Raw genomic sequence first — 16,250 nt, 5'->3', positions numbered from 1 at the left:
ATTGTGTGCTTCAAATGTTAGTCAGACCTGACAGTAGGCTTGCAGGTTAGTGTAATATTTCTGCAGTGTAAATGCTATTTATAATAAGTTATGACTACAATTTATTTACTAGAGGGAGAAGGAGGGGAGCAGACAAAGAGGCAGTCACTTCATCCTGCTAAAGTCAGTGACCAAACTGGAATAAAATCCAGGTGTCGCTGAATCTAGTTCTTCCACTTCTAGTTTTTCCACTAAGTTGTATTTAACAGGACTGTGATGATGTATTTTTATAACTGCACCTCCTTGAATGGTGGAGAGGGAACGTGAATATTTTTCTCAGCAGAAGGGAAGACTTCTTACTCCTCTGTCCTGCTTCCAAGAAGGATAGTAATAAGTTTGACGCTACCATTAATTGGTCTTGTGACTTCATAAGTAAATGAACAATAGTCACACGTCCTTTTTATATGAGCCAGAAAGGCTCACTTTTTTTCTCTCATAACACTGAATGAGAGACACTGAAAATAGTAAAAACAGGAGTCAATAGTCATTTTGCCTTAGTTTCTTTATGCTTTTATATAGCTGAAGATCAGTTTGGAGCCCTGCGTTTTTGTGGTGTTTTTTCTAAACTTTTTTTTCCTCCCTAAGAGATAGTATATGCACTTCAACAGCCTCAGGACCTGCAGGATACATAGATTATGCTCTGGATTATCTTTCCTGGGGCAAGCTGCAGCAAACTGCATCAAACTACTCACTGGGACAGTACAAAGTTTTAGCAGTAATACACACATGCAAGCAGTGGAGGCACAATCCAGTGTTCAAAACATATATAAGCTTTGAGTGTGCTGGTGACTTCATGAACCTCCCTCGTAAAACAGCCAAAATAAACTAGAAAGGAAAATAAATACATGCAACCAGAATAATTTTGGGCTGAGAATGGAGGTGATTTGTAGCATTAAAAATTATGTATCTTTGTTCTCAGCACAACTTACTTAGTGTTAGACAGATTGGTTTAGTGACCACAATAAAGATTATTATTGCATGTTCCATGCAATAAACATTTTTACTATACTAAAACAAGTTAGTTAACAAATGCTTTCTATCAATCTATGGATAATACTTGTGCTGACAGGCAGATAGAAGACTTAGCCATCATCTTGACAAGATGAATCCCAAGGTCTATTTCTTGCAAAATATTCTTATAGCCTTGGTAGCCTTTGTTTAGCTAAACACATCCAGAGAGAAAAAAAAAAACAACATTTTTTTTCCTAATCTTGTCAGTAAGAATTCATTGTCCAGTTGCTTATTATACCTGGCTTTGTGTGATGGCCTCTAGCCCTAGCTTGCCTTAACAGGAAAAAGTAAAGAATGGGTGTGCATGTATATGAATATGAAGCAAAAGTCTTGCTGTAGACTGAGTCCAAATAAAGGAAAAGACTTATGAAGTCAGGTTCTGGACAAACTGTCATATATAAATGCTGTCCTCAGGGCCTGATTCTGATCTCGTTCCTCTGTAACTTAAGAAAAACTCCAATAAAGCCAGTAGTTGCTGCTGTGAACTGCCATGAGATCAGCCTGAATTGCCATGATATTAATTATAAACAAATATTGTAATGCTTTTGCAGCTTTTAGAAAGTGTTCTCATATTTTAATGGTGGCATTGTTGTGTTTGGGGTGATTTAAGATGCAACAGCTAATCTACACAAAAAAGAAATTCCATTTCACCATTTGCAATTTAATGGAGTACAAAGAAGCAGGGAAAACACTCTACATAAATACAGATGTCTCCACTTCTGAGGCTTTTCTGTGTTCCTGCTACTTAAATGAGGATCAAGAATGATATTGTTCAGCGGGCTTGCTCTTTGTTTACAATAACCTCTTTGAAACTCGATGTCAGAATGGGTTTCCTGGATTGGTTATTGAATTTTGCAGGCTGGGACTCCACTGTGAGCACTGGGAACCTTTGGCTTTTTCCTTAAAAATAGCCCAGGTTTTGAAATTTGAAAAGCAGATGTATTTTGCCATCACATGGAAAAGGCTTGTTTTTCTGCTTCTCTAAATTTCAAGTATAATGTTTGTACCAGAGCAAAAAAGCCTCAGTAAAACTCCTTTCTGCCTGTACCATAGAATTTTATACATCCCTTGCGTGGCCATAAATGACCAAAGCGTGGGGATGAGTAAATTGGGCCCAACGGTTTTATGGATTCCTGAGCTAGTGGCAATGAAATATTGTACAGTTAATGTAAATTGTCAAGGATGACAGTTTAACATCCTTAACATATACACAGAGACCCTCTTGTTCTTCCTCAAACTCTGCCACGTAAGTCAGCCTCGGCCAGGCACTGCAAAACGTCACACACCTCACACTGTCTTTTGCAGGCCATCCTTGCTAAACTTCTATTTTCCCTTAGAGGGTATTTAAATAGACTAGCTCTTTTGCCAAACTCTTCTAGTTACAGTAAGGAGAGTGCCACCCAGAGCTTTTGCCAAGGGAAATGGAGCAAATAGATCCAATTTTAGCCTTACCAAATTTGATGCTGTTCTTGATCTGTACATGAGGGCGCAGGCATTTCCACGTATGCAGTGTCATATACAGCTTCCTATGCTTACTGAATATAAGATAACATGGCTTAACGACAGACTTCTAGCCTTTGCTCCAAATGTTGTGGTTTTCTATTTTTTTGTTTCATTTTTCTCAGACCCCTGAAGTAATTAGCGCACCCTGTGGGTTTTTTGTGTGGTTTCTATCTGAATACCCATGAAGGAGTTAATTAGCTTGTTTGCAGTATCTCATTAATTCATTTTTGGCTGTGAACTTAATTGCTTCTTTATTACTGATGAGTAAAATAGCTTTAGGCTTCCAATTAAAGTGGACTTTGATGGATGTATAAGAGCTAGGCTTTCAGCTTCTTGAATAGGCAGTGGAATTGCCGTCCTGCATCCCATTGCAGGCCAGGCTCCTTCATGGCAATGCTTCTTAGGGACAAATTTCTCTTGGTAGCAGACTTGGTCTCAGAGTTGGAGTCATTAAATTCCCCCAGTGGGAGGAAAATCAAATGGGAGTTAGCGCCCGTAAACCTCTGAGGGTAGGTGAAACTCAAAAATTAGGTGGAGCCACTGAAAAAAAAACTTATTACCAAGGGGGCAGATGTACAAAACCTGTAGTCCCCTCCATTATGAAACGGCAACTTTACTGATGTCCAGTTCCCAGTGGTGGAGGTCTGGATTTCTCTCTGTGGGCATCCTGAGTTTTACTGGAGAGCAAAAGCTTTTTTCAGATGTTTCAGGGCATATCGAACATTTCTTCTCAAAATAGCTTTTCTTCCCACAGGTATATGCAGGACAAGCTGGGGTGCATGCACATCAATTTGCTTTTCTGGGTTTAGACTTCTAGGACAGTAGTGCTTCCTTTTTAATCTACTTTGAGATTACTGGATATCAAGCATTATAGAAGAACCTGGAATATTTGTGTTATAAAGAGATATAGCCATGTTAATTTTAAATAAGAAAAAGAAGAAAGTTGCAAATCTGTCTCTCACTTCTCCCACCCACCCCCTCTTTATGATTCAATGTGAAGAACACAAAATTTATATTCCCAGTGGTGACTGGCTTGGACCCAATGACCTTTGCAAAAAATCCATTGCCTGCATGGAAAATGTAGTAAAACAATGTAAGCGTGCTTACTGTAAGCATGTATATTTCTTAACACAATAGGGTCCTGAGACCAGCTGAAGTCTCTGGATTCTTCTGCAAGAAATGATCCCACAGGGGAGCTATTATGATGCTCCCTCTGCTGGCTCTCAATCTGCCTCCAAATTTTCCTTAGAAGACCTCACTTGGGCATTGATCCACAGAGAGAAAAATTACCATGTCTTGTTTGCTTATGTGAAGGGCCATTACAGCCTGAAGAGGGGAGACTGTTGCCACTTTGAATGGACAAGAACCAAAATTGTCAAGAAAAGGACATCTATCTTCAGATAAGATGATTACAGATAGCAGGTGGAAGAGTAAAGTCAAGCACTACTTACATTCCATGCCTTTAACCGAAAATCTACTTAAAAGCTGTTTGAAATGCTTTGAGTGCAATACATTTTCATGAGAAGAAAACGCTATCAGTCAGTGGCTTCTATTCTACAAAAAGATCTAGAACTTCATAAGCTTAATGCCAGATTGTTTTTAATACTGTAACAGCTTACTTGCTTCACTCATAAAAATCTGAACTCTTTCTGACTTTTCCTTAATGATAGCTTTTGGGAAGAATTTCTGTTTCCTGGAATAGTGAAGGGGGAAAATCCTGTTTGCTTTAGAAATAGCTTCTTTTTATGCTTTTCTCAAATCAGAGGGTCACAAGATGACCAGAGTCACTGACACACAAATTACGAAACAAGATGATGATGGAACAAAAATTTAAACCAAATTAGAGGAAAAAAAATAGAAATGCTGACAAGCTTGTTGCAGTACAGTCTGCTAACAATTTACCAATTTACTCTGGAATTCTCTATGAAAATTTCAATTATTGTGCAACATACAAGATCTAGCTATGACTATGCTTTTTCCAAAGGCCAAAAAGAGTGGGGAGAAAAAAAAAGCAGCTTCCTTAGATGATACTATGGCACCTCTGTCCCAGTTTTAGCTGATTGCTTAAACACATGCTTAATAAATATGCTTAGAGAGTCTGCTGACCTAAGCTTCGCTTTGTTACCAACTTTAACGCTGGAGTTACTGGAGTTCATTATTGATATTCCAGTACAGCAGGACAATTGCTTTTCCTTCTCAGAAGTAACTTGTCTTGCTGCTTTAGGTAGTGTTCCCTTTGACAGAAGAAGGGAGAATGTGACTAAGAATGGATTCAGACTTTGGTTATAATCTGTGGTGGGGAGCCCAAATAGTAAAACTAAGCTTTCAATTTTATAAAATGGGAACTGAAGCAACAAGATGTGAGGAGGAGAAGGGAAAGGAGTAGAAAGATAGCTCATACGGGTGCAGGCAGGCAAAGGGCACAGCAGAGACCATCTGCAGCTCTGAGCAAGCTGTCTCCTGCTTGTGGCTTCTCGCTTTCTCTGGGTCCTCGTGATGAAGCTGCCCTGAATTTGCACGTTGTTATGCTGGATGTTGCTGAAAGGAACTACTGCTCATGAGAACCTCAGTTTTTGGCAAGAGCCTCTTTGCCCTAATTCTGGCAACTCTCTCTGGCCTGTCGTCATTACCCCAGTGCCTAGGCAAAGACTCTTAGTGAAATCTCTGGATGATGGTTCTATTTGTGGTGCCTTGGCTCCTGTCTCTCCATAGGCACTGGCTTATGTGAGGGAGTCTCATCAAAAGTACCTTCCATGAGGAAGGTTTCTTCTTACTTGGTCTACTTGGTCAGTGGAATGAGACACTGGTACCCAGACCCATGAGTGCCAGGCTGGTCTGTGACTGTGGTGATGGACAAATGTAACCACATACTTTTGGAAGTGTTTTTCAGGAGTCTGGAGAATAAAGAGAGCTGGGAAGCTGGCAACCAAAATCTAACCCAACTGTCCTTGCCAGCCTAGACTCAATTTTTATCAAACAAGGTTCACAGTTATTGGAACAACAAAGTTGATTTAAAGTGCAGGGGGCAGGATGAAGAGAGTAAAAAAAAAAGTTGTCACACTTTCTGTTTAACTACTATTTGGGGCTTTTGTGGGTTGTGTCTGTTGATGACTTAGTCAAGTATCTTTGGGGTCTGATTATTTTTGTGTAGGATTACATGAATTTGTTTTGATTGCCATTTGAGTCCCTCTGTATTCAGGGAAAGTGATTTTCTCATAGTTACCGCCCACCTTCTAGTGGAAACATTGGTCCCATCTTGGTATTCCTAGACAAGTGCCTCTTCAGCTGTGTCTGATGTGTCCTTGCTGCCTTTGTTCTGTGCTCTTGTGGTATGTTTTGTTGTTTATCTCTTACCCGCATGCAGCTCCAAGCAATAATTCTCAAACCCTCCAGAAACACCGAGACACTCAGCACAGCTCTGCTCCTACCCCAGCCTTGCACGTGGCCTGTGTTTTTGGTGTTGACTTCTCTAGTTTTGGTTATCTGTCACATAAAGTAGCTTCAATACTGTTTTTACATTGTCCCTGAATAGGAAATGGTTGTTGCACCCATCAGCTTGACAGTCATTGCCAGTGACCACTTCACCAAAGGGCTCTAAGGAAGTCCAGCAGAAAGAGAAGGCCAAACTATGGTGAAATTAAGGAACATAATTCATGGTGTGTATGGCATTAGTTATCAACACTGTAGTCTTGTTTTAAAGTTTGTGTGCAACTTTTTAGACCTTTGCTTAAATTTGCACATGGGCATAAGCAATCTCCATGTAACCTACCTTCATAGTTACCTCAGACATCTACAATTTCCTCCAATTTATATGGCTTTGGTACAAGGTCTGAAGGCTCCCAATAGGCTCATGTGTAATCTAGGTTGGCCTAAATCCACTGCAGTTATTGATAATCTCATCATGGACTTCTATAAGCACAGGGCTCATCCCTTCAAAGAAAAAGGCAGTAAAGAGACAGAGTGATGGTGCACTAAAAAACATCTGAAGATGTTTGTCACAGCAAAATGTCAAGTGATATTTTTAGTTTGAAAAGGAAGAAAGGGGGAAGCATGCACTGTTGTAATTGTTAGGAAAGTTGTTGATTGCACTGTGAGAGAATTTTTTCATTTTTATGGTATTATCACTTAATTGCTCTCAGAAAATGGTGTACCTTGCTATTCTGGACAGATCTGGAGATGCTGGGATATGTTCTTGTTTGGTGTAAATTGGTGTAGATTTGTGCTGGAGCTACACACTTAGTGGCAGATAAAAATCTGTCCCTTTCTGTCTTTTAGGGGAAAATTTCAACAACTATTTTTCAAAAAGTCATGTTTTCTGTATCGTGTCAGGCCCAGGTTTAATACTACCCTTAAACCAGTATAAAAGTTTCCTAATTACTACTCTGATAGAAGACGTTTGACTTATATACTGCACTAGAGAATGCAGTTTTCACCATGCTGTGGTGAAGTTATTCAGTACGGTGTGTTTTTGTAACAGCATGACAGAGCTTATTTCCCAAACAGCTTCAGAAAACGTAAGGTTTCCCCTCTGTCTTACTATTGTGACTTCCACGTTAGTACTTCAGAGTTGAAAATCTGGTAATAGGTGGATGCAGCATTAGCATCAGCTCTGGTAGGTGTGAGAACCATCACACTTCATGGAGCTGTGAACTCCTCAGTATCTGTTTTGCACCTTGCTGCTATCGTAAAGAGGAGGAGAGTGGCCGTTTGCAAAGCTGAGCTCTCTGTGTCCCGCCCAAGTCCTTTATAGATGAGCCAATTTCCTTCCCAAATGTTTGATCACAGTGGTGTTGCTGATGTTCCAAAGACAGCCTGGCAAACGGCTGCTTTTTGCTGGCAGAAAGGACCAGCCTTTGGAAATTCAACTTTGAGTTCACTTCTTCTTGGGAAAATGAGAGCTAGATTTCAATTGGCAAAAAGATTCAGACCTTTAATCTTGGTCACTTGTCCCTCATTTTTCCTTCTGAAATCCAGAAAGGTTATTTAAAAAGCAGAGGACTTTAGCGAAAGGGGAAACAAGCTATAGTTAGGAAAATATTTTCCAACCAGATAACGACAGTCCAGAAAGGGCTTTTGAGTTCTGAAGTATTGGGCTCAGTTAAAAAAGAGTTGGTTTTTTTCCTTGATAATCAATACGCTCTTTCTTGTTTTACATATTTAATTAAACCATGATGGAGAATATTAAATGCATGATATTTCAGAAATTTATCCTGGTTTTGCTGACAGTCCTGGAGCCTCTTTTGTCTTTCAATAAGTTTGCCTCTGACTAAATGTTTCTGATTACTTGGAACTGAAGATTAATTGCTGTATTCAACTTTACCCAAGCATGCAAATGTTTCTGGGAAGCTGACTGTAAACTGGGCCATAAGCAACCCGAGTCCCATAGATCATGTCCCAGGGCCAGCTGCTAGGATACTAGAATATGTTATGTTTTGTTGAGAGATAACACAATCTCTTTCCTGGATGTGCAAAAAATTGCTGGTGATGCAGCTCAGGGGAGATCAGGCCAGAGCTAGAAGAAACTCTGGATGGGAGATAAAATTGTAATTATGGAAACTTCTGCTTGCCTGATGCCTAAGCTCTCCCTGGGCACAAGGAGCTCTCTTCTGCCACATGCGTTTCTGCCCAGATGTTCCTTGGTCTCCATGTGGTGAGGCAGCTGGGTGCCTGGCACACATGTGGTCCCCTGGCCCCGCTGGTGGGTGGCCCTGCCTGCGCTGTGCCGCAGCTCTGCAGGCAGCACTTGGGTGGCTGCTGCTTCTAAAACACATCTGAAGGGGGAAGGGGCAATGCCCCCTTTATGAGACAGCTTAATGCTCACAGCATTTGCCCCAATTTTTCGTCTAACCTCTTTTTAAAGAGGAAAGCTACTGGCTCCCACTTCTGATCCAGGAAGGCTTTTGCTTCAGGATTGTTTGGAAAGGGAACAGAAACCCTTCTCCCTGAGTACTTTAGCCATGAGGGCAGATAGCATGGCTGGGTCTTGATTTGTTTCCCTGGCTTAGTGAATGTTGTGTTATGCAAGGCACAGTGGTTTAATTCAGAAGGAAGAACATAGGAATCTCTTCTCTCTGTTCAAATAGGATCCAGACTGGGCACATGGGATAGGAGGAGGAGGACTGAAATCTGACCTCGCATTTCTATGTAGTCTTCAACCACCTCTAAAATTTATGCATCAAAGAAGGTATATTTGGCTGTACATTAGCAGAAAAGATGAAGTCCAGGGAAACTTTTGGAGGAAAGGGAGTAGTCTGGTATCTTCAAGGTATGCTTTATTAACACTGAGTTAAATGGCACATGGAAAATGCCCACCTGCCCTCTGCCCTTTCTTGTTATGGAGAGTGCCAATATCAGCCAGAGCTGCTGGCACGTGGCAGCTACAAACTGGGGTGCTGGATGCTGTTCAGTGGTCCCAGAGGCACGCTGCTTAACGATGGTCCTGAAATCCACTTTGAGACCAAGTACCAGTTTTTTAATATTAAAAAAAAAAAGGCATCCTTTTCCCTCACTGATTAGTGTGTTGCTGGTAACTTTTTAATTTCACCCAGGTCTAAGGCTGACTTTTTACCCCAGAGAAAGCAAGAGAAGCTCTGCCTTGAGAAGGTGCTGCTGGTGGTGCTTCTGAATCAGGGCTTCTCGCAAATGATTGTCCTGGATCTCCCATGTCAGGGCTTCCCTTGGCAAGCCCACCTTGAGTTGTGGGTGTCGCTGCTCCTGCACTGCTGCTTGGCCCCATGCAACAGGTACACCACACAACCATGACCTCTTCCTCTGGCAAACCATGGTAAAAATATTGCAAGGAGCCAACTGTGGGTGGTTTTTTTTGTTTGTTTGTTTGTTTGTTTTTGGTTTTTTTTGTTTGTTTGTTTTTAGGTTGTTTTTAGGTTGTTTGTTTGGATTTTTTTCCACTTTCCTCTGAAGACTTTCTCTAAATAGCTGTAAGTCGCTCAGAAATTATAAATCACAGTGCATCTCTGCAGCCTGGGATGTCTCTGATGTGATGGATTTAGCAAGCCTGACATGCATGCTTGGAGGAAAGAAGTATACTAAGAAATGTCATGGGGGAGTGCAAGAAGTTGCTATCCCATTTGCTGCTTCACCACTGGAGATTGCAGACCAGTAAAGATGGAGATGGGTAGGGTGATGCATGCATCTCAATTGTTTCTGGGAGAGCAGCCATGGATCAGGCAGTCTTTGTCAGCAGATTGTGCCTGGAGAGTTTCTCAGTGGTGATACAACTGCAATAGTCCAGTAGCTTCTCCACACTGAAAGGGATGTACCCCCTCTTCCTTCCCTCCCCGTAGCTGTGGTCCTGCCTCCTCCTTGAGCTGGGAGTAGCACCTGTTGGTTCAGTTGACATGAAGAGCAGAAAAAATATTAGTTTTTAAGCGGCTGAGTCATGGGGTTTTTGTGGTTTGTTTGTTTGTTTGGCTTTTTTTGTTGTTTTTTTTTGGGGGGGGGGGGTTGTGTGGTTTTTTTGGGTGTTTTTTCCCTCCTTCTCTCTAGGTTTAGTGTGCTGAGCCGTCTCTAGGAGGCTGGTAAGCTGGGGATCCCATGCAAAGAGGTGGTAGGATTGGTGAGGAGGGGGGTGATCCCTTTAGTCAACAGTTAGACCAAGCTCAGCTGCGGTGGCAACCACAGCCTAATTAACCAGCAAGAGCTGTGACATGCTCAGCATTTTCCCCTTCTCTGAATGCCACAGAGCTTAGACTAAGCAGCACATTTGCAATGCCAGGAAGAAGTCTACTTTTATCCACAAATTAAAACTTTCTAATTATCTGTGATTTTTAGGTAACTTCTTTTATAATTTCTTACTATATATTTTTCATTTTTCCCCTTTATTTCTTAGACACAGAGAGGAAGAAAAAGCTTTTTTAAAAAGCAAAAAATCCTGACAGGCAAAATTTTGATGCTTATTCACTAATACAACTAAATTAATAGGGTATTTTTTTGCTTGGTTAGGAAAACAGGATTTTCAAATATTAAAAGAAAAGAGCAGGCAAAGATTGCCAGTTCAGATGGCTATTTTGGCCCGTAAATAAATAAATTCATGTCAGTAATTTTGAGCCACTTCAGATCCTACAGACCAGAAAAGTGGAAAGCCACTCCTTGAATTGTAAGATGTTTGTGGAAATAATTCCCTTTGTCCTACAAGGAGAATTAGGGGATCTGCTCAGACATTCCTGGTGGTTTCACTGAAGGAGATGAGAGGGCTGGACTTGCTTTTGCATACGCAAAGAGCAATAAAACAAGCAGCCAAATGGTCAGAGAAGTCCCCGTAAACATATCAAAGTTTAATGTTCAGTTTATGTAGCGGGCCTTGAATGTCTATAGAAGATGGATTTAAGCTGGGCTGTCAGGCTTGGAAGCAACACAGGCGCAAATGCATACTTGGTTTTCCAGCTCTGCTGAGAGGACAGTAACAGGGGAAGGAAGGGGGACCAGAAAATGGGTAAGATTTTAAACCACTGGTTCGTGAGTGTTTGGTATGTGAATGCATATCAACATGTATAGTAAAGGAAAGATGTGCAGCGTTTGCTTTGTTTCTTTTTTCCTTCTTTTTTTTTTTTTTCTTCTTGTGCAGCCCTGTCACTTAACACAGAAAACACCAGGACCTCAAACAAGCAACAGCTTCTGCCATTGATGCCTATAATAGGACTGTGCTGGTGATAAATTACAGCAATGAGCTTGTTAGCAGAGTCCAGGCCTTAAACACTTGCTTAGTTACCGTAGCTATAGCTCCAGATCATCAAAGTGCTCGAGGGGACCCAATGCCTGTGACAGGAAAGCTCCTCTAACTCAGGCTCTGCCAGGGGAAGAAGGGGCAGGATTTCCATCTCTCTGCCTTACAGGGATGTTAGCAAAAAGACTCAGCAGCACTCAGTATGGCCCTACTTTGCTGCAACGATAAGTAGTGACAGCATTTTTTAATTTTTCTTTTCTTTTACTGTATTATTTGACCTCCTGTTAAGGTGTGAACTGACTAGTTCTATAAAGAAAAAACTGCCTGAGCCTATTCTGCATGCAGAAACAGCTTCTCTTCAGTCTTCCATGAAAAGATTTAGATGAAACAGAAGATGGGAGCTTGTTTCACTCAATACTGATCAAAGTAATGTAATATGTATTTGCTTTTCTCAGTTACAGGCCTGAAATGGGATGCTCTACTGAAAACACTTATTTTTTTTCTTTTTTTTTTTTTTCCCCTCTTTTACAATCTTATCATTTTAATGCTGCCTGCTATTTATGCCTGAAGGAAGGGAAAGGAGAGAACAATAACTTGAAGCACTGTGACCTAGGTTTAGGGCAACAAGAGCTGAGGAAATTCAGCAGCAGATCCACAGTTGCAGGCTGATGGAGGCAGGCCAGGAGGAGGAGGAGGCAGAGGAAGCAGTAGCTCATAGCTGCATCTGCTGGCTCAGTGCAGCTGAGGGCCTCCTTTACTGGTGCTGCGTCAGTGCGTGTGCTTGGTGGTCAGGTTTGATGGCCTCATCTGTCTGGCTTCAAAATTTCGCCCATGTCTGGTGCACTTCTGATCTGTGGCAGAGCCAGAAAAACTGCCCAAGGAGAAAAAAGCAGTGTCCAGGTGGGGTCCCTGCACCTGTGAAGCACAGCCATGGCCTCAAGACTCTGCTGCTTTGGCTCAGTCAGACTGTGGTTTCTCTCAGAGGGGTGCCAGGGGCTTTTCCAGCCCCCTTAGCCCATGGTCTTTGCAGCACGAAGCACAGTGAGGGAGTTGCCCACCATGGAGGTGGAAACAGGAGGAAAATAGTTTGTGCAGCTCCTGCCAGGAGTAGAGGAGAGCATGGAGTGCCTATGACATTGGGAGATTTAGTGTCAGGGAATGGGACAGGTGGTGCAGGGATGTCCCTGGAGGAGATAGAGAGCACCTGTGAGATAAACGGACCTTGAGAAGTTATGGGGTGGGATGAGAAGGCCAGAAAGGCAGCAGCTTTTTGTACAGCTACGTTTGGGGTGACGTATCAAGTGCGTTGCTTTTGAATGGGCAAAACAAATCATTGAACTTGGCTGTGTTTGGATGTCTGACCATCTGTGTGCTTAATTACTGTCCTTTTCTCTTTTAGGATCTGGTCCAAGCTACAGTAAAGTCAGCAGAACCTTGTTCACTTAATGGATTGTGCCATTTAGGGCCAAGATATTTTTTCCGCAAATATTTTATGATTTGGGTGGTGAGCAGGAAGGCAATTGGCCGGTCCTGTTTCCTTTCCTTGCAATTAATTTTGGGCAGGGAAAATTTTGTTCTTTTTAGAAAATATCTTCTTTTAAACCAGAATGTTTGTTTTTGCAAAATTATGTGTACTTTTAAGAAAACTTTTAATGATTGAATGAAAAAAAACAATGCAGATTTTTTTTGTGGTTCTACATTTCTAATTTATTATTTTTTCTTGTCTCCCTTTTAAGAAGCTAAAAGGGGAGGAATGAAAGGAGTAATTATAAACTTTTTCAGTAAGAGACTTTTGAAACTGAGCATCTTGAAAAGCCCAAAAGAAAAAAAAACCAGTTTATACAGAGTATGACAAACTTCTTGCCTCTGACCTTGAGTATATTTAACTTAAATAGTGTTCATACGAATTCTAGGCAGTCACCTGGAAGGAGAAATAATCATAGAATGGTTTGAGTTGGAAAGGTCACCTTGTCCAATCCCCTGCAATAAACAGTTACTTCAACTAGATCAGGTTGCTCAAAGCCCTGTCCAGCCTGATCTAGAATGTTTCCAGAGATGGAGCATCTGCCACCTCTCTGGCCAATCTGTTTCAGTACCTTCGCTGTAAAAGAATTCTGCCTTATGTCTAGTCTGAGTCTACCCTTTTTTGGTTCGAAATCATTAACCCTTGTCCTGTCACAGGAGGCCCTGCTAAGAAGTCTGTTCCTCTCTTTCTTATAAGCCCCCTTTAGGTCCTGGAAGTAGGTCACCCCAGAGCCTTCTCTTCTCCAGACTAAAGAACTCCAACTCTCTCAGCCTTTCCTCGTAAGGAGAGGTGTTCCATACCTCTGATCATCTTCATGGTCCTCCTCTGGAGTTGCTCCAACAGTTCCATGTCCTTCCTGTGCTAAGCACCCCAGAACTGGGTGCAGCATACCAGGTAGGGTCTCACCAGAGCAGAGCAGAGGGACAGAATCACCTCCCTCAACCTGCTGCCCACACTGCTTTTGGTGCAGACCAGGACACGATTGGTCTGGCTTTCTGGGCTGCCAGTGCACATGTTGTCAGCTTGTGTCCAGCCTCTGATCCACCAGCCTCCTAAGTCCTTCTTGGCAGGGCTGCTTGTGATCTGCTCATCCCCCAGCCTGTATTTATATTGGGGGTTGCCCCAAGGTACAGCACTTTGCATTTGGTCTTATTAACCCTCATGAGATTCTTGTGGGTCCACTTCTCTAGCTTGTCCTGGTCCCTCTGGATGGCATCCCATCCCTCAGGTGTGTCAACAGCTCACAAGGGAACTTCAGGTTTTTCAGTTTTCCATTTAATTTGAAATCTGTGGGACAAAAATGTTCTCAATTTGTTAGCATCCATCTTTCAAATTCAGCAGATCACTGTCAATAGGACAGCTCAGAACTGGAATATTACTGAACTGGAAATGCGGTTCAGAATTAAGATGCAGTGTTTCAGAGAGGGGGACTTATGTGTCAGTGGACACATACAAAGATGCTAAAGAAGGCTACAGGTAGATATCAAGGTCTTATTCACTCTGAAAGTCGCTGTCTTGTATATTCAAGCTTCCGGTTTTCCGTTTAAACCAATATTTATACAGAATGAAAATATTCACACTATAAAATTTTTAATATATAAACCCCAGTATCCCCCTAATTATTCAGTCAGCTGTTTGGATGTGTGCACTGACAGGGACAGTATGAAGGAACAGTGGCTCAAGTGTTTTTTAGTGTGAAGGGTGTTTTTATCTGTGTTAGCAACTGTTCAGTAGGCAGCAAGTCCTCAATAACAAATTTTTTTTAATCCTGATTTTGTTTTATTTTTTCCCATTTCCTTATTTCTACAGCTTGCCCATCAACTTCATGCCAGTCCTGGTCAGCCTCATCTGAGGGATCAGAGGCGGTGAAAACTGTCCAGTTTCTGGGTGGGTTTTTTTTCTACTGCATGGCTTTGTTTATAAGATTTTATTTTTTTTTCATTTCTATAAAGAGCCTTTCATTGCACAGAACCCCTGGCACCTTTAGTGGATTTACTGAGAAGCACCAAACAGGTTTTTAACATGTTGCAAAAATGCAGCCACCTCTGAGGAAGAATGTGTTATTTTTGCTGTTTGGGACAAAGTGTAAGACAAAAATATCTGCCTGGACTCAAAGCGTGGAGCACTGGGAGGTGAATTTCTAGGATGTTAAGTTTATGGAGTTAGAGAGGATGTAGAAGGTGTGTTTAGGTACTAGCTGGGTCTTATTGGAGAGATGATCCCTTTTCTCATGTCATAAGATCAGATATAGATTAGGGAAACAGTATGCAGACTAGATCAGAAAGTAATTTTCTCCCTTGGTGGCTTCCTCTAAAATACTATTGTGATTGAAAAATATTGATCCTTTTGATGAAGTGTTTCAGAAGGGCTTAACATACAACTGCGGGCCCATACCCAGCAAAGCACAATGACATTTCAGTGTGTAGAAGGCTCTGCTCTTGCTGAGGTAATGAGGGACCCCACAGCTGTGTTACTCCAAGGTTTCTCATAGTAATTTTCCATGAAGCTATGGAAAAATATTTATCCTTCCTTCTATAAACATGTCTGTAAGAGATTTAAGGGAAGGCGTGCATGCAGATACACAGAGAGAAAGTCCCCTTACATAGCCATAAGTAACAAAATGCCTGTTTTAATATTCTAAGAGGCTTCAAGAAAACCTGTGTTTTCTGTCACTGACTACACTTTTGTGTGTAATTAGACACAATATATGTAGTATGTCTCAGGTTCTTGTCACCTCTGTGTCAATCCATGTGCTGGGAGGGCCATTCTCTGGGATAGTGTAGATTAAAGAAACCGTGCTTACTTCATGTTCTGCAGTAAGTCTGGGGTGCAGAACATGAAAATAATCACTTATGAAGATGACCCACCTCTCTCTTTATTCTCTCCCTGCTTATGCATATCTGGATCTCTTGTCTCTCCTCCCAGGACAGGTATTTACGCAGTTCCCACCTCCATGAAATCAGTGATATTACATTGCAGCAAGGCCCTTTGTATTAGTGAGGCTGGTGCTTTTATCTGCAGTTATGTCTTCCCAGCATCTTGCCAACATGCACAGTAAGGTAAAAGGGAGAGCCAAGCACATGCATACCCTCAAATGGAAAGTTGTGTTTATGTGGTTGTGGTTATGGTCGGACAGTAACCAGCTTTGCATTCCTGGGCATACACAAGAGATGTGTCTGAATTTACTGAGTCTGCCAGTTCACCCAACATTATTTCAACAAAAGGTCTTTGATTAGGTCACAGAATGCAAGATAAGAAAGGACTCTTTTGACCAGACACTGTTTCTCTTGCTGATTCACAGATCTAGGACCTACAAGGATGGTCACAGATTCAGATGACTTTTCTGTGGGGGAAAGAATCTGAACAATCTTTCTGAGGCTAAGTGGAGATGATCTGGCCATTACTGGATTAAATCTTTCTTCAAGCCCAATCAGGTAGGCCATGATGCTATTTTTCTCTGCAATGGGCAGCTTTCCCTAAAAAACCCCA

General features: G+C 41.7%; 1 long non-coding RNA gene across 2 annotated transcripts in view; it reads left to right on the top strand.

Moving 5' to 3' along the window:
• The first annotated feature begins 9,806 nt into the window (after positions 1 to 9,806).
• Positions 9,807 to 16,250, top strand: part of LOC135411131 (uncharacterized) — a 62,333-nt gene continuing 55,889 nt past the window's right edge. Inside the window, exons 1-3 of one of the 2 annotated variants that reach the window (XR_010429000.1) lie at positions 9,807 to 13,655; positions 14,571 to 14,648; positions 16,063 to 16,195. This is a non-coding gene — a long non-coding RNA (uncharacterized LOC135411131). Of the gene's footprint in view, positions 14,649 to 16,062; positions 16,196 to 16,250 lie in introns of both variants that reach the window. The other variant, XR_010428999.1, reaches the window with a different exon arrangement.

Source organism: Pseudopipra pipra, chromosome 3 (genome assembly GCF_036250125.1).
Source record: "Pseudopipra pipra isolate bDixPip1 chromosome 3, bDixPip1.hap1, whole genome shotgun sequence".
Lineage (NCBI taxonomy): Eukaryota > Metazoa > Chordata > Aves > Passeriformes > Pipridae > Pseudopipra > Pseudopipra pipra.
Note: the sequence above shows the minus strand (reverse complement) of the source record. Positions and strands in the feature narration are given on the sequence as shown.